Source organism: Cetorhinus maximus, chromosome 12 (genome assembly GCF_964194155.1).
Source record: "Cetorhinus maximus chromosome 12, sCetMax3.hap1.1, whole genome shotgun sequence".
Lineage (NCBI taxonomy): Eukaryota > Metazoa > Chordata > Chondrichthyes > Lamniformes > Cetorhinidae > Cetorhinus > Cetorhinus maximus.
In genome coordinates this window covers 95,600,839-95,618,962 of record NC_135890.1, presented here as the reverse complement: position 1 = coordinate 95,618,962, position 18,124 = coordinate 95,600,839, and the positions used below count along the sequence as shown (strand labels likewise).

At 40.7% G+C, this 18,124-nt stretch overlaps 1 long non-coding RNA gene across 2 annotated transcripts; it reads right to left on the bottom strand.

The window, feature by feature from the left end:
* Positions 1-15,379: 15,379 nt before the first annotated feature.
* LOC144687123 (uncharacterized) lies at positions 15,380-18,124 on the bottom strand. Of its 2 annotated transcripts, none has more exons than XR_013578069.1 (2): positions 18,022-18,124; positions 15,380-15,936 (listed from the first exon to the last, which is right to left on the bottom strand). It is a non-coding gene; the product is annotated as an uncharacterized LOC144687123 (long non-coding RNA). The 2 variants fall into 2 exon arrangements; XR_013578070.1 differs by lacking the exon at positions 18,022-18,124 and adding an exon at positions 16,897-16,948.

The window sequence follows — 18,124 nt, the reverse complement described above, 5'->3', positions numbered from 1 at the left end:
CACAGCATCAAGTTCTTTGATGCATCTTGCTGTAATAAAGTGATATCTAACTGCAAGTATTTATTTCAATTCTTGTAGTCCTTGAAGTAAGCAAGTAGAAAAATTCGGTTAACCCAAAAATTCAGTAATACAAATGACACCAGTCTTTTTTGTAATGAAATGGATAGATGACAATTTTTCAGAAAAGATGCACAAAAACTACTAAAAAATAACACAAATAGAGTAAAAGTGCAAGACAAGAATAAGAGCCAATGTAATATTAAAGCCATAGTATTGATTGTATAGAAGTCAAGATGGATATACAACCCTAACTGTCAGTTAAAGAAGCCAGAGATGAGATTGCTTGACATTGTATTGATAACAATAATTAAACAACAGAGTAAACCCAGAGCACAGCATTATCTCTATAGGGAGGTCCAGAAAACAATAATATCGTACTACAGCCATTTGTTTATTAAATTGTTTAATTGTGATGAAAGCCTTTTTGGAGCAGAGTGCTTGTGTCAAACTTGTGTCATAATCTGCGGAATCCAGATGTTGAGCATGTGGGAATGCCAACTAAAATTTTGGAGGTAGTGATTGCAGATGGAGCTGAGGGTATTACCATTTTATCTGGTCCCTATGTCACTACAGTTCAGTTTGAAAGGTACCTGGAGGTAAGATGGATAAACCATGGATTTCACAGCTGGTCAGGTGCATTAACTGGCTTGCCTCTTTATGCCTGGGTCTCAGAAACTAAAAATAGCCAAGAACATTACTATAATTTCTGGCACACCATTGTTATTTTAATTAGAAATAGCACGTTTGCCACAACCCATGACAAGGTATTCACACAGCAGTAGTCACATCCTTGTAATAATCATTAAGTACATATAGAGGAATAGAAAATCATCCTTGTATTATAGTGTTTTAGGCTACAGAAACTGTTGAAATACAAATCGTTTGTTACTAACTAAATCTCAGTGCACAGTGTTAGTAGTTACAGTGTTATGTTTCTCAGTATCAATCCCTTTGTTTAAATAGAGACAAATAAAGAGGAGGAATCAGATTCAGTAAAATATAACTGTAGTAGATAGACATAATTGTGGCAAATTGGGAATTAATGCCTTTATGTATTTTTTAAAAGGGATTAGATCTAAAAGGGAGACTATTTTCCACCATGTTAAAAATAAAAAGCAGACAGCTGATAAAAGCATCCCTGGGAAAACCGGTTTAAAAAGTGTAATTGGACAGGCACTTGTAATTTCTACAATGCTTTGCCAGTTGTTAATTAACTGTTGGTTGCAGATGGCTCCTCTGTGTTTCAGGATTGCTAAGCAATTAGGAATCCACTGTAAAGTGTGATTTAGGATTGGTTTCCTTGTGACAGGGTAAGGCAACATTAATGATTGATGGCTAATTCAATCAAAATAGATTGATTGTGTCATCCTCCAGAATTATACTTGATCTTCAAGGCAAAGACACCCTCATAATGCAGGACTCCCCCATGGTTTTTAGTACTTTATTTTCTGTGCTGGAGCCTATGTTTTTACCATCAGAGATTGCGTTTATATGAATTTGATGAAGGGGCAGAAATAAGAACTGTGGTTTATATTAACTAAAACTACATTGAATGTTTAAAGTGTAAATTTGATTTTTATGATGAATTGTGGTGGATGAAGAGTGGGGGTGGGGGTGGTTGTGATGTGGTGGAGTCTCTTTATGGGACAAAGATTATAAAAAGTTTTTTTATGAAACTTTGATGCTTTTAGATATGATCAATTAATTTTGTTTATACAAGGTCTGGGATCTTTCCTGGGGTCTCCACAGAACTCTCACCAGCCCTCATCCAGGGAGAATTATATTGAGACCTCCTTAGAGCGTTATGAGCAGATTTTGTCAGTTAACTCAGGAACTCCTCAGTCTCTTGATGTGGGGAATGGGCAAAAGACATTTTCTCGCCCTCTTCCAACCAAAGAACTTTGTTGAACAGCATAATTAGGCAGAAACAAAAACAAAAATACCTGGAAAAACGTGACATCAGTCGTCTCAATTTCTCTGCTCCTCTCAGCCACTCAAACCTGTCTCTCTCTGAACTTGCCGCACTCCGTTCCCACAGGTCCAACCCTGACATTGTCATCAAACCTGCTGACAAGGGTGGTGCTGTTGTTGTCTGGCGCACTGACCTCTACCTTGCAGAGGCTGAGCATCAACTCGCAGACACTTCCTCCTACCTCCCCAGGACCGTGATCCCACCACAGAACATCAAGCCATTGTTTCTAGGACTGTCACTGACCTCATCTCCTCTGGAGATCTTCCCTACACAGCTTCCAACCTCATAGTCTCCCAACCTCGGATGGCCCGCTTCTACCCCCTACCCAAAATCCACAAACAGGACTGTCCCGGCAGACCGATCGTGTCAGCCTGTTGCTGCCCCACGGAACTCATTTCTTGCTATCTTGACTCCATTCTCTCTCCCCCTTGTCCAGTCTCTTCCCACCTACATCCGCGATTCCTCTGACACCCTACATCATATCAACAATTTCCAGTTCCCTGGCCCCAACCACCTCCTCTTCACCATGGACGTCCAATCCCACTACATCTCCATCCCCCACTGGGATGGTCTGAGGGCTCTCCACTTCTTCCTCGAACAGAGGCCCGAACAATCCCCATCCACCATTACTCTCCACCATCCGGCTGAACTTTTTCTCTCACTGAACAATTTCTCCTTAAACTCCTCTCACTTCCTCCAAATAAAAGGTGTGGCTATGGGTACCCGCATGGGCCCCAGTTATGCCTGTCTCTTTATGGGGTGTGTGGAACATTCCTTGTTCCAGCCCTACTCAGGCCTCCTCCCACAACTCTTTCTCCAGTACATCGATGACTGCTTTGGTGCTGCTTCATGCTCTCGTCTGGACCTGGAAAAATTTATTAATTTTGCTTCCAATTTCCACCCCTCCATCATTTTCACATAGTCCATCTCTGACATTTCCCTTCCCTTCCCTTCCTTGACCTCTCTGTCTCAATTTCGGGTGATAGACTGTCCACCAATATTCATTACAAGCCTACCGACTCCCACAGCTACCTCGACTACAGCTCCTCACACCCTGCTTCCATTCTCTCAGTTCCTTTGCCTCCGTCGCATCTGTTCTGATGATGCCACTTTCAATAACAGTTCCTCTGACATGTCTTCCTTCTTCCATAACTGAGGTTTTCCACCCATGGTGGTTGACAGGGCCCTCAACTGTGTCGGGCCCATCTCCCGCGTATCCGCCCTCACACCTTCCTCTCCCTCCCAGAACCATGATATGGTCCCCCTTGTCCTCATTCATCACCCCACCAGCCTCCAAATTCAAAGGATCATTCTCTGCCATCTCCAGCATGATGCCACCACCAAACACATCTTCCCTTCACCCCGCCGGTGGCATTCCACAGGGATCGTTCCCTCTGGGACACCCTGGTCCACTCCTCCACTACCCCCTACACCTCAACCCCCTCCCACGGCACCTTCCCATGCAACCGCAGAAGGTGCAACACCTGCCCCTTTACTTTCCCCCTCCTCACTGTCCAAGGGCCCAAACACTTCTTTCAAGTGAAGCAGCATTTCACTTGCACTTCCCTCAATTTAGTCTACTGCATTCGTTGCTCCCAATGCGGTTTCCTCAACATTGGAGAGACCAAACGCAGACTGGGTGACTGCTTTGCAGAACACCTTCGGTCTGTCCGCAAACATGACCCAGACCTCCCTGTCGCTTGCCATTTCAACACACCACCCTGCTCTCTTGCCCACATGTCCGTCCTTGGCCTGCTGCAATGTTCCAGTGAAGTTCAACGCAAACTGGAGGAACAGGACCTCATCTTCCGACTAGGCACTTTACAGCCTTCCGGACTGAATATTGAGTTCAACAACTTCAGATCATGAACTCTCTCTCAACCATCCCCACCCCCTTTCTGATCCCCCTTTTTCCAATAATTTATAATTTTTAATATATATATATATATTTATATATTTTTTTCTTTTCCCACCTATTTCCACTATTTTTAAATGTACTTCCATCCATTGTTTCCATCTCCACCTTTTAGCCTATTTCGATCCCTTCCCCACACCCCATCCCCACTAGGGCCATCTGTCACTTGCTCATCCTGCTTTCTACCCTTAATGTCATCATTAGCACATTCCTCAGCTAATATCACCACCGTCAACACCCCTTTGTCCTTTTGTCTGTGATATCTTTGGCAATCTCTTCTTTGCCTCCACCTATCACTGGCCCTCTATGCAGTTCTACCTGTCCCACCCCCCTTCAACCAGCTTATATTCCACCTCATTTCTATATTTCTTAGTTCTGATGAAGAGTCATACGGACTCGAAACATTAACTGTGTTCCTCTCCACAGATGCTGTCAGGCCTGCTGAGTTTTTCCAGGTATTTTTGTTTTTGTTTCAGATTTCCAGCATCCGCAGTATTTTGCTTTTATAATTAGGCAGAATCCTGTTTGGAACTGAGTTCTGTCCAAATTCCAGGCCGTTGAGAGGTTTGCTCCTTTCACCATTGGGCCCAATTATAATTATGTGGCTGTATAACTATATTTTAAAAATTAAGAGAGAGAAACATAGAGACTTAACGATTAGAGAGAGGGAAATGGAATGATGGCTTTCCAGCATGACATTGGTGAGTGTACATACACAAGACACAATGTTTTATTAAAAGACCAATCAAAAATCAAGAGTGGGAAATTTTTTTTGTATTCGTTCGTGGGATGTGGGCTTTGCTGGCTGGACCAGCCTTTATTGCCCATCCCTAATTGCCCTTGAGAAGGTGGTGGTGAGCTGCCTTCTTGAACCATTGTAGTCCATGTGGTGTAGGTACACCTACAGTGCTGTTAGGGAGGGAGTTCCAGGATTTTGACCCAGCGACAGTGAAGGAACGGTGAGATATTTCCAAGTCAGGATGGTGAGTGACTTGGAGCGGAACTTCCAGGTGGTGGTATTCCCATCTATCTGCTGCCCTTGTCCTTCTAGATGATAGTGGTCATGGGTTTGAAAGGTGTTGTCTAAGGAGCCTTGGTGAATTCCTGCAGTGCATCTTGTAGAAGGTACAAACTGCTGCCTCTGTGTCTTGATGGTGGAGGGAGTGAATATTTGTGGATGGGGTGCCAACCAAGCAGGCTGCTTTGTCCTGGATGGTGATGAGCTTCTTGAGTGTTGTTGGAGCTACACTTATCCAGGCAAGTAGAGAGTATTCCAACATAGTCCTGACTTGTGCCTTGTAGATGGCGGACAGGCTTTGGGAAGTCAGGAGGTGAGTTACTCGCCACAGGATTCCCAGCCTCTGACCTGCTGTTGTTGCCACAGTATTTATTTGGCTAGTCCAGTTCAGTTTATGGTCAATGGTAATCCCAAGGATATTGATGGTGGGGGATTCAGTGATGGTAATGCCATTGAACATCAAGGGGCAATGTTAGATTCTCTCTTGTTGGAGATTGTCATTTCCTGGTACTTGTGTGGTGTGAATGTTACTTGCCACTTGTCACCCCAAGCCTGGATATTGTCCAGATCTGGCTGCATTTGGACATGGACTACTTCAGTATCTGAGGAGTTGCAAATGGTGCTGAACATTGTGCAATCATCAGCGAACATCCCCACTTCTGACCTTATGATGGAAGGCAGGTCATTGATGAAGCAGCTGAAAATGGTTGGGCCTAGGACACTACCCTGAGGAACTCCTGCAGTCCTGGAACTGAGATGAATGACCTCCAACAACCACAACCATCTCCCTTTGTACTAGATAAATAAATAAATAGAAGTTAATAACTGCTACTTCAATCATTTGACTTTCATCTTTTGTATTCCTTCACTGTCGCTGGGTCAAAATCCTGGGACTCCCTTCCTAACAGCACTGTGGGCGTACCTACACCACATGGACTGCAGTGGTTCAAGGAGGCAGCTCACTACCACCTTCTCAAGGGCAATTAGGGATGGGCAATAAATGGTGGCCTAGCCTGCGATGCCCACATCCCATGAATTAATAAAAAAATATATCTTTAACTTCCTCTCTTAACCTGTGAAGCTTCCCCACATTAAGTGATAATTGATATCAATATAATGCTAGCTGAAAGCACCTGTCAGTAAGTGCTAGAAGCTCAAGCGATTGAGTCCTGTGACGTGCACAACATGAACAGACTTGTTTAGAACTACACATCATGGTTAAAACAATGGAGGTTTTTTTTAATTTAGAATCTACACCGAAAACCATAAAACATAGCTTTTATCACACAGAGGCTGAATATAAAACTGCACTAATACAAATAGCTGGAAATAAAGATAATTATTTTCAGCATTGGAACCCAATGCACTTATTGAAACTTAAGTAGCTAAGCTGAATTCACAGAGCTTAATTAAAAATGTTTTTTCTTGAGATTTGGAGATAACACCCTAGAAATTCTGGCTTGTTTTGTGCACAGTGTATTGTGACCTGTATAAAGAGGAATTTGTGACTGACTCTTTTCTACCTCTTACTGATTTTACTGAAAAATTCCGATGTGCAGTGAGGTGGAGGAGGCAAGCATATTTTCTTCCTGCACCCTCCTCCCATTGTGACAGCAAATTGGGAGAATGCTGGTATTCCTGCTTAGCTTAAACCTGGCAGCAAGCACAATAGAATGAAAGCAGAGTTACTATGCAAGTGCCATGTGAAGGCCACACATTGCCTTATCCAAATTGTAATTGATCTCAATTACCAAGGACTGAGTAAGAGTTAAAATTGTGATCTCTTATCACTAAGACCAATCTGGTCAGTGACATTGGCCCTTCTGGAATTCTTGAACAGCTCCCACCCCAACCTCCACAGGGTGGGTAGTCCCAATAGTGTCAAATGTGCCCCTATTATTCAAACTACCCTATCCACAGAATTTGGGACAGGATCAGGACTGGGGCAGGCAGGCAGGCAGAAGTCCTGCCCCAACACCCAGTGATGAAGCATGAGCTCCAAAAATTCTAAACATGTACTTTAAAAAAAATTTTTGAAATCTAGAAGAACTGAGAAGATCCAAGAAACCTCACAGCACACTGCGATTTTGTAAGAGAATAAATGTACTTATTGCATTCGGTAACTTTCTGTTCTCTCCAACAGAAATCTTAACAGCAGTGCACTTTTACTAAAGGTTAGCACAGAAATGGCTATGCTCATCATCAGCAGACTTCCTGCCTTGTTACAACAAGAACAGTCCTTTTCTTAATGATCGCTTTTCAGAAAGAAGCCACAAAACTAAGAATACAAGTTCTTTTTTTCCAGACACTTGGAATAACAATAGTTGCACAGGGTGCAGTTTCTCAGATCTTCTTTGGTACTGTTGATTAGAAAAATAAAGATAACCAGTATGGTAAATAGATTATCCTTTGCATTTGATCATTTTTATTTTTCTCCCACTCACACACAAACAAATTTCAGTGAAGGATTCCCTGGTGGAGCCAACACAGTTAGGTAGCATAGCCACTGACTTGGGCTAGGCTAGGCTGAGGTTCAAATAAAAGATGGAGAAAGAGTACAGATAGAAACAAAAAAAGATTATTTATTGGAGCACAATGATAAACTCTCTCAATGTACTGCTATGTTTGTGAAACACAATAAAGCTGAACTCTAGTTTCATATTAATGCAGTACAGCTAAATTACATTAGATACCAATCAAATGAGTCACAGAAGAACAGCTGCAGTATAAAGCATCCAGTCAAACTTGGCTTTACCACTGAACAATTCTTTCTTTCTCTTGGGTTTTGCCTTGTAATCAGGCCTGCCATTTTACTCTAAGATAAAAGCAAAATACTGCGGGTGCTAGAAATCTGAAACAAAACAGAAAATGCTGGAAAAACTCAGCAGGCCGAGTAGCATCTATGGAGAGAGAAACAGAGTTAATGTTTCGAGTCCGTATGAACCTCCTTCTGAGTTTTTCCAGCATTTTCTGTTTTTGTTTCTGCCATTTTACTCCCCACTGTCCTTATCTAGACTGTTGTGAAGAGAGAGAGAACTGATGTGTTGAATTACTTTCATAATCCCTGGTATACTTGTAGGATCAAGTTACTATGGCGACATCTGTAAAGATCAAAGCTGCTTAATTTTGAGAGGGCCACACAATACCTGTTGCATATTGGGGGAATGGACACTCTGCAAACTTATTTGGCAGGAAGGATCACATGATTTTGGTATGACCTCAAATGTTAATCTTTGTTCTTTGCAATTATCCCTGTTGGTGTTTTTTCTCAAGAGGCAAACACTGCAGGGGTTCTTTAACTTTGGTGTTAATGGATTTACCCCCATAGCTCAGTATGAAGATATGTTGGGGAAATCTATTTTGTCTTGGATGTCAATATAATATGTGTCTAAGAGAGCTTGTGAAGGAAACCTTTACCAGGTGCATAATGTTAATGCATTAGTGTCAGACTAAAAAAGCCAGAATCTCAGTATAGGCTGACTTTTGTGTGAATTTGTAACATTAATTTCTAACTTCTTCTGGTCATCAGTCAGTGGGACAGAGAGATAATTAGCTGGATTTCTATGCTGGCTGGTGTCATATAGATTTCAGCTGTGGAAATTCCTAAAGTCTCAGTTTAAACCAAAGCAGCACAAATCAGGATGATAAAATAAAACCAAATTATAGAGAAGTTTTGACCCCAATAAACAGTCTCAACAAAGTGTTTCATTTATTGGATAACAACAGTTTCGATTCATAGCATCATTCATACAATGAAACATTCCAAAATGCTTTACAAAATGCTAGAAAGAAAATTAGGAGAAAAACCAGGGACAATGAACAAAGCCAAAGTTAAAGAAATTATCTGAGGCAGTTTGGAAGGCAGTGAGATGTAGGAAATGAATTCCAGCCTGCAGGAGAATGGTCTTTAAGGTGGTTACCATAGATGATGAAACAAAAACAGACAGGGGCACATAGAGCTGGAGGGTTGGAGGGTGCAATTTGGAACATAGGGGTGGAAAATAATGCAACAGCAGCTGGGAGTCAGGTTATGGAGTGATTTGGAAACAGAGGTGGGTATTTTGGAATAAATCTCACTGGGGGTTGGAGGGATCTGTGAAGAGACAAATTATGTATTTGTAGGATAACATACCGTACAAGTTCTGGATAAACTGAAGTTTGTGTAGTGTGGAGACTGGGAGCTCCATGGGGACAGTATTATGGAAATCAAATCTTGATGTAACAAAGGCCATGATCATTTTTAAGGGATGTGGAACTTTAATAGGAATTTAAATAAGCTACGTTCTGGAGTTGAAAGTTAGCATTCTTTAATTTGGAAGCTGAAGTTCAGAAGGGTCAGCCAGGATTTTGCACAGTTGGGGTCAGTCTGGCCATACTGCTGGGAAAGGAGGTGACATTGATGACTAAGTTGAATAGTTTCCAATAGGAACAGAACAGAATGGATTCAGCACTGATGAACTTGAGCCAAAGTGCGTTCTGCTTTACCACATTCTACATCATACAGGCTGCAAGACAGCATGTCACTGTTATGGAATTGTGGTACGTTAGCATACATATCAAAGCTGAGCATATTTGTGGGTGATCTCCTTCAGAAGCAGCATTTAAACAAGAGTAAAGGATGAAACCTTAAGGGAATGGTAAAATGACCATGGAAGCCCAATTAGAGAACATATATTAATAACATTGGGGTCAATAAGAAAGGAAGCAGGATAAAAAAAAGCAGTGTCATTGAGGTAGATTATGGAGGAGAGGTGTCAAGGTTTCAAAGCCATATAGAATTGAAGGAGAGATAATACAAGTGAGTGGCTGGCACACAGAAAATCTCTGATGACTTTTTTTGAATAGGGTGGTCTCAGTGCTGTGGCTAGATGAAACCTTAGTGGAGTTCAGTTGAATAGAGATAGTGGTCATGCAAAGTTGAGTGGGCTGAGGAATTCGAGAGAATAGGAGAGGAAAGTTAGAGAGTAATAGTTAAATATGATGGCAAAGTTAAAGGTGGTGTTAGGAAATAGAGATGGTTTAAGTAAGTTATATTGGTGTTTGTGGGTGTTAGGAATGAGTTTTAGCTTTAAAGTTTAAGTTTGATTTATATTTCTGTGTGTGCTAAGAAAGGTCAAATGGAGTTTTAGTTTCACTTTAAAAAGGTACCTGTACTTCTAATGAGTTTTATGACTTAAGGAGTTGAGCAAGCACAAGAGTAGAAGAATTAGGCTGTTGCCTAGCAACAGGGGTCCAGAGAAGGCAGTTCGCTCCCACAGACACACAAAGGAGCTAGAAACAACAGATTGTTTTGGCAGCTGTTGGAGTTCAGCTGGTTTTAAAGATAGCTGCCAGAGAGAGACTGGAGCAAAAGGGGACAGATAGCCAGTCCTAAACTAAAGAAATGACCCCAAAATTTAGGGCAGTGGAACAAGAGAAAGTCCCAGGACAACCTTCTAGTCAAAGAAAGGACAGGAACCTGGAAGAGGTCCTGTTAATGAGGTTAAGAGTGAGAGGCAGAGAGAAAGGCTCCAAGCTTCAGATTTAGAGAGACAAAAGTTGCAGAAAGCAGATTTAAAGTGAGAACAGCTTGCAAGAGGCAAGAAGGTCCAAAGAGTTGGCTGAAGGTCTGTAATTTTTTGCTTTGGGCATGTGAAGCGGTGTACTGTTCATGGCTGAGTCAGTGAGAGGCAGTGTGTGGAAGACAGCTTGAATGCATGTGGTGACCCAGGGAAAGTGTTGGTTTGGGAGAAGATTCCAAGGTGAGATCTTGGAAAGTGGAGATTGGAAACCCTTGTGGGAAAGTCAGAGTTCAGTGAGACTGATTGGCTCAAAGTGCAACAAGTATCTGGGATTTGGTTGGGGGGGGGGGGGGGGGGGGGGAGCAGAAAGTTGAGTAGATCTCCAAAGCACCTGGTTGAAGTGGCATCTGTCACTTGGTTTCAGAGTGTGGTGTGTCTGACCACAGAGTGCCTAGTGGTACATGGATTGTGTACTTACTGTGAACATTAGAGTATAAGATAGCATTTGTAACTTGTGTTATCCTTAAAAATCTTACAAATATATCTGTAAAGGCATAGTGGGTGGAGGAGTTTTGTAATATAGTTCATCTTGTTGAATAAATGTTTTATTCTTATATTAAAGTTCATCAGCTGACTCCCGTGACTCTGTTCAGTAGCTACTCTCCATGTATCTAAACAAACAATTAGAAGTTAGGATCTCTCAAGCTGGGTTCCTGGGCTCCACTCTGGGATCAGGCTTGTCCAAGGGTAACTTCAGCTGGGATCAAACATTGGGCTTTTTAAAAAATGAGAGTGATCATAAGTTTATTTTTGGGGGGGTGGGGGGGGGTGCTGAAGAAAAGGGAAAGATAAAAGATATTGGTAAAAATTGGGCTGATGGAAGATAATTGCGTTGTTAGGAGCTGGAGCATAGGCTACGTAGTATAACGGGGTGGGAATTGGAGTAGGTACACAGGGAAGAGGCAGGTTAGGGGAAGTGGTGTGGCTGGAGGAAGTAGCAGTAGTTTAGTGGATAGCCTCAATTTTGAAGATACTTCTCATACCAGGAATGCAAAGATGTGAGGGTGGTTTGGCATGGTTGGAGGGAGGAAATGGGGAAAGAATGGAGGAGATGGCTTATTATGGAGAAGAACTTGAAATTGTATATGCTTCCCAGGATGATCCTTGAAGAGTAAATGAATTTCACTGTATGTTTGGTAAAATGATACTGTTTGAAGTGATCAAGCCATGTTTGGTGGTAGATAACCAGGTAGCCAAGCCTGCTGCCCTCAGATTTGAGGATGCACAGGTGGCTAATGTGCCAGGGAGATGGCCAGAGTTGGAGACTGTCTATTGAAGGCAAATGGATTGAAAAATGAATGCACAGCATTTGTTGTGGATTTCAGCAAAAGCAGTAGTCATTGTAGCTGTAGGTGAGTGTGTAGGCAGCCAGAATTAGAGTTAGGAGCCAATGTGTTTATTTTATGTATATTTCTTCTTGAAGCTGACGTTCATAGTTTCCCATTATTCTTTAATAACATAGGTAACAGTGAAATCTTCTTCACATAGCTTCCATCTCAACAAAAATATTTTTCCTGGTACTAGTAGAAACTACATCATTATCAGTTGAGAACCCCAAATTTCAAAGGATAACAGTAAGATACGAACTTGTTTGTAAGTAGAAGGAATGTTTCCCTCTGTAAAGTGCCTAAGAGACATTTTTCTATATTAAAGGTCCAACATAAATGCAAGTTGTTGTTTGATGATATTTATTGATGTGGTTTCCTCTTCAGTTCAGCACTTAACCACTAAAACACTTTATACAGGACAATCTGAATTATTAAGAACTTGCTGAACAAAGATAATATTTTGTTCTGACATTTAGAGGTCAAACTGGTAACAATCTGCCAGCATTTAAAAGGCACTGTAGATTTTTATGCTGAGTTGCTATTTACTGTAAATGTGTTAATATAAATCTCAATTATCATGTACAATAGGTGTTGATGACTCACTGTCAATACTACTTAGCTGAAGAATCCCGATAAATGTTTGCTGTAGTACTCTTTGTCCTGTTGCTCGAATGCTAAAACCACTGGGGTAAAGTATGACTTCCTTCAGCCAACTTTGTATAATCCTGAGCCAAATGATATCATTTGATTTGAACTGAACCTACAAACTGATTAGTGCAGCAGGGACAACACACAACAGCCAATGGATGCAATTCAGTGTAAAGTGCTGTGGTAAAGCAATTCTTTATAATTGGATTCTTTTTGTTTATTAAAAACTATATCCTAGAAAAGAAAAATTGTAAATAGGAATTGAATATATTTTTGATAGTGTAATTATTTGATGGGTAGGGGTGACCTTCAACAGGTCTAAAGAAAACAGTAACTTAGAAAAGTACAAAACTAGCAACGTCTCAGCAGTCCATCTGGTTAATCCCAAAACCATGAAGCAAGAAAGTAGAGAAGAGAATAGCGAAGAGCAAGAGATGGTTCCAAACCTATAAAATCAATTAATGGTATACAAGGCTACATAGTACCTCCCATTCTTGTTAGAGTATCAGAGTACTAAAAAGTTGACCACATTCTCTGTCCCAAATATTCCTAAATCATGGTCCTGCAAACTGCCTTCACTGATACACAAATACATTTCCAGATTATGGAATAGAAAAATTCAAAAAGGCTGTAGTTATCCAAACCCAAAAAGTTTCACATTTTCTGCAGATACTATTAATAAACACAAATGCAATTGATATGAATCAAGGTTGTCACCCTCTCTAAATAAAGCAATTTTCTTATGTGTCCACTCACCATGTGTCACCTAATTTCATATTCCATTCAAGGTATAAGTGGCACTCACATTGTGTGCAGCCCCAGTATCAAGCAAAAACTTGAATTTATAGCATTTTAGGGGCTAAAAAGTCTCTTAGATCATTGACAAACTACCAACTGAGGGAACACATCCACTACTTGCAAAAAAAATGTATTCACCCAGCCTCACCAACAAAAATCACAAACCTCTCATTCATTTCACTTGGAGTGTACACTTTTAATCCAGCTTCCATGTGGGACTGCACTAGCATTGTCCAAGTTTTTTCACATTTGTGGGCCAATTAGGTAGATACCATGGAATGTCATGGAGCCTCATGTAAACTTTACATAAACGTTTGCAATAATTTGCATATACGTTGGTGTTTTGCCTTAAGATTGATCTTTCAGATAGGCATCTACACTATGAACAGTGCCTCCAAGACTCAAGAAATTCAAACACGTTAAACCATCAAGAAATACGGGTAAATGGAATTTCCTGGCTTTTGTGAGCCAGCTTGATAGGTCACATGAACATGTGATCTACCGGTCAATTTGGACACATTACATACACAATCTTCATTCACTTGTGCATTGAAAATGAAAAGAAATACACCAATTTAGGATGTTTGCTCCTCCTTTTGTCACAGCGACGCCCTTAACGTTCAGGATTCCTTCTTATTGAAAGTCCGCTGAAGTGGTTGGAGACAGACTCTTCCTCACTACCTAAACATCACGTGTCCATAGTGCTGTGGAACGGCTGGCAAAATGATGTTAGCCATATGGCTGAAGCAAAAGAGTTTTTTTCTCAAAAATCTGATCTCTGGGGCTGAACCATTGGCAAGCAACCAGTCCTTTCTACACCCCCGCCATTTAACTCAGAGAAGCTGTACGAACCTAGAGAGGAAGAAATAATGTGCAATAAAGAAGGACTGAGCGATCAACCCCCTCTACCTAATAACAAAATAGCTGCAAGCACCAAAGGCTGGAGCAAACTAGAGACAGCCTCTAATCCTCAAATATGGCCTATTTGTTGCTGATACATACAATATGTAAACATTTCGCATCGCACTGTATGATCACCAATAAAACATCCCTAAGCGATGCAAACATAAGGCAGTTTCAAAACACAATTACCGACTTAAAATGCAGTGAGACTCGTTGTAACCTGGTCTGTTCTATTTCCTTCCGCCAGAACAGAGTCGGAAAGTTCGCGGTCGGTTTAAGGGTGGAGTGTGGTGTAAAATCTGAGAGTTAGACAACTTTCCAAAGAATTTCACATCACAGAGAAACCACTTTGTGAAATACAGGAACCAACGCGTGAGACTATTTGTATGCCATTCATAATTGTAGAGTATTTGTACACACACTTTTATGACTCAGCATGGTTAACGGGGGAAGAATATTAGAATGAAACTCCACAGGAAAACCTGAATAACAAATAGAAAGGTTCGTACATGGTTTCTACAAACACATGTAGGTAAAAATGTTCAACACAAAGTGGTGAATATCTATTTTGCCTTTTTGAAATTAATAGCTCAGAGCGTTCTCTTACTTTTCGTTAAAGATGAATTTTCAATCCCGCTCTATTTTGCAAGACTTATTATTTAGGGCCCACAACTGCGTGCCAGTAAGTCTGTTTTTATAAAGATACAAACTCTCTCCTCAGGAGTAAAATTTAAGGGAAATTGTTAGAAATAATGCCAGGCTTGTGGGTAGTATGAATCTGACCGCAACGAGATTGGTGAACTGGTTTTTAAAGTTTGAGAATGGAATGCAAACTAAACACTATTTGAAGTAACTTTTATTCTTAGCTGTCCATCTAGTTTTTAACATTTATTTTGGAATTTCTTGTTCGGAATTACTAGCCTCTTGCTGACGTCATTTTGCATTAACCCGTTTTCTGAATTTTGACATTTCATATTCCTTCATTTTTCGCCTTAGTGTTTTACCTCATTTTGTGCGTTTGCTTTGTAGATTTGCTCCCTTTTTAATTTTCAATTCCTTTTCCTGGACACATTTTCCTTATCAAAATCCCAAACGCAACGGAGAAAATTACACGGGGGTTAGATCGCTGAACCCAAAATGTTCCTTTAAATATGTAACAGGTACAAACAGACTTCATTCTATGCCACAAATACACGTTACATAGTCACGTGTTTGCTTTATTTTTATTCATTTTTATATACCTCCTGTGAATATCGCGTCTACACACTTGATACAACAGCAAATTGAATATCTAATTTAATAAAGCTACCAAAAGCAGGATTGAATACATACATTATTTGTACCTGATTATATCACGTTCTCGCATGATCTATGGATAGTGCAATAATCTTCTACTTCTTGAACATTAAGCGGAGTTTCTCATTACTTAAAAGCGTTGCATACATCTTATTCGAAGCATTTCTTCCGATTTAAAGGCCAGAAGCAAATCACTTAACGATCAGTAAGTAAGTGGTCCATCCAGCTATCACCAAAGCTCCCAGTAAAACGGTGTAACTGAAGAGAACGAAGGCGAGGAGTTCTTTCAGCACCCGCAGGTAATGGACAGCGAACGGCTCCGCTAGGGCTTTCCTCCCAGCCATGGTGAAAGTTGGACCTCGAGAAGAATGTTGGTTACTTTGGGGAAAGCCAGGCACCAACACACAACTCTCCCAGGTTTAATCGGTGCTCCTTGTCTGTACGGAAACAAAGATGAAAACAGGTCAGAAGTACAGTGCGAGGCGAAATAACTTGAGCATTACATATTACCCTAGTTATTACGGAAGGCAATTGAATAATGTCAAGTTATCAAAACCCAGATCTATTTTTCAAAACTATAACAAAACATGCGACCCACATGAATGAGATAATAACAGCTGGCTTTTAATATCAGGACCAGATACGGTGATTGACTGTAGGAGCTTTATTGTTTTATTGACAGACATTAACAGTCATTGTCCTGTAAATGGTGCGCGGATGTTTCAACATAAATATTTAAATACTGCAAATGTTTCCTTCACATTGCATTGATTTGTTTTCAATTGGGCTTTAGGTTTTAGTCTAGGGTTCGAGCTTTGTCAAAGAAACCAGAGTAATGGCGCAAAGCAGTAGAGATTGTTGCGGATTGCTTTCACCAATACTTTGTACACTGATGGCATTGTGGACAGGAGGGAGGGAGGGAGGGTGCGACACTGGCTGCTTATACATCACTGTTCCCAAAAATAAAAACGAGACAAATACGAAAAACGGAATAATAAAATGAAAACCACTAAACCAGGAAAAGGAAAGACACAAATTAAACATCGTTTTGCTTGATCAAGAGCATTGCCCTGTCAATCGTTGTAATTACCATTTTCTAAAAAGTTTCAGAAAATATTAAGATGTCAAGTACAGTTTTAAACATACTTTACTAGAACTTGGTTTTTTTTTGTGGGCACTCCTGCAACAGGTCGATAGCAGCTGTACGGACAAAGCAGGTTTTGACAACTTTAGGTTCTCATCAATATCAGCTTGCAGCAAGCTCCCAACCCCGTTTGAATGCTGCTTCATCACTGGTAATATCAGGGCTTACCCTCCGCAACATTAAATCATGTCCATATATCATGGTTTGCTGATATTAACTGAGAGAGGTTGGTTTTGGCTCGTCATATACTCACTTTTATTTAGAAAAGTATTTTGACAGCATCGTAGTCACGCAGTCAACAAACACAACCGTGTTCCTGACTCTGGTGCTGCCCGTACGAAAATGTTTGATGATGATACCTGCTTTAAAAGACTCAATTTCTTTGAGAATTCCGCCATGGCCTTGATTCTGGCTGTGGAAAACTTTAATTGAATTTCAATGGTGTACTGGTAAATAGACCCACATTGAAATATTCTACCCAACCTTATAAAACCTTGCAAAATATATAGAGGTGCAACTGTGGCTGCATCCAGCTGCCTCCTCACCGAGTCTAGAGTTTCTGCCACCTCAGATCATCATTCCGCCCTGTGAAGTTGTAAGAAGTGCTTTACCTATTCCAAGCGTCTGTCTCGAGGAGATTGTGTTTAATTTTCTTCCCAAAACGTAAACCTCTGCGCCAATACTGCACTTCCAGTGGTGAAAATCAGCTGCAAGAAGGGTGCTACTCTGAAAATAACTCATCACATGACGTTGCATTCACTGCATTGTTGTCTTTTTTTTTTGCAAAACTAATAGAATAGGTGTGGCCGGGGGTTTATTAAACTGATTGCATGTTGCAAACTCTCTTCAGAAGCAGCCAGGGGAAAATACCCTAATACAGCAGGAATTTTGTTTCATTCGCTCTAGGAGTTCTCGTTCCTGGAAGTGCAGATTTATCAACAAGCTCCTTTCAGGAAGAAAAGGAAATCTGCAAAGAGACCCATGATGAATCATGATCAAAACGGAGAAAGTGCTATAAATTCTTACTGGGGGTATAATGCAATCTCTAAATTAAATTATTCCTTTGTGGTGCGTTAAGGATCTAAAACTCTCCCAGTTCCAGATACAATATTCACCATCACTATCAAAGCTGCGCAGAAAAATAAGACACAGGATTAAACTACTTTAGGCAGAAAACGGACTGCAAATTAAAAAGATTGAAGAATTTGCAGTTCTCGAATAATAATCGACTTTTCCCCTTTTCTGGCAATCAGTTTGTTCTAAGTTGCAAAGTTCACAGTCGTGACTGTTTTCGTTTATATTTCGTGCAATTAACTGGAAATTACAGTACGTTTATTCAAATGGATTAAAGGTATTGCAAACACTTAGAACTACTAACTTCTCATGCTCGTGGACCAAGAGAACTGAAATGCTTCCTCCTCAATGCTCAATGACCGGCTTGCTTGGCACCGAAGCCCTCAGTTGTCCGTGTGCAATAAAAA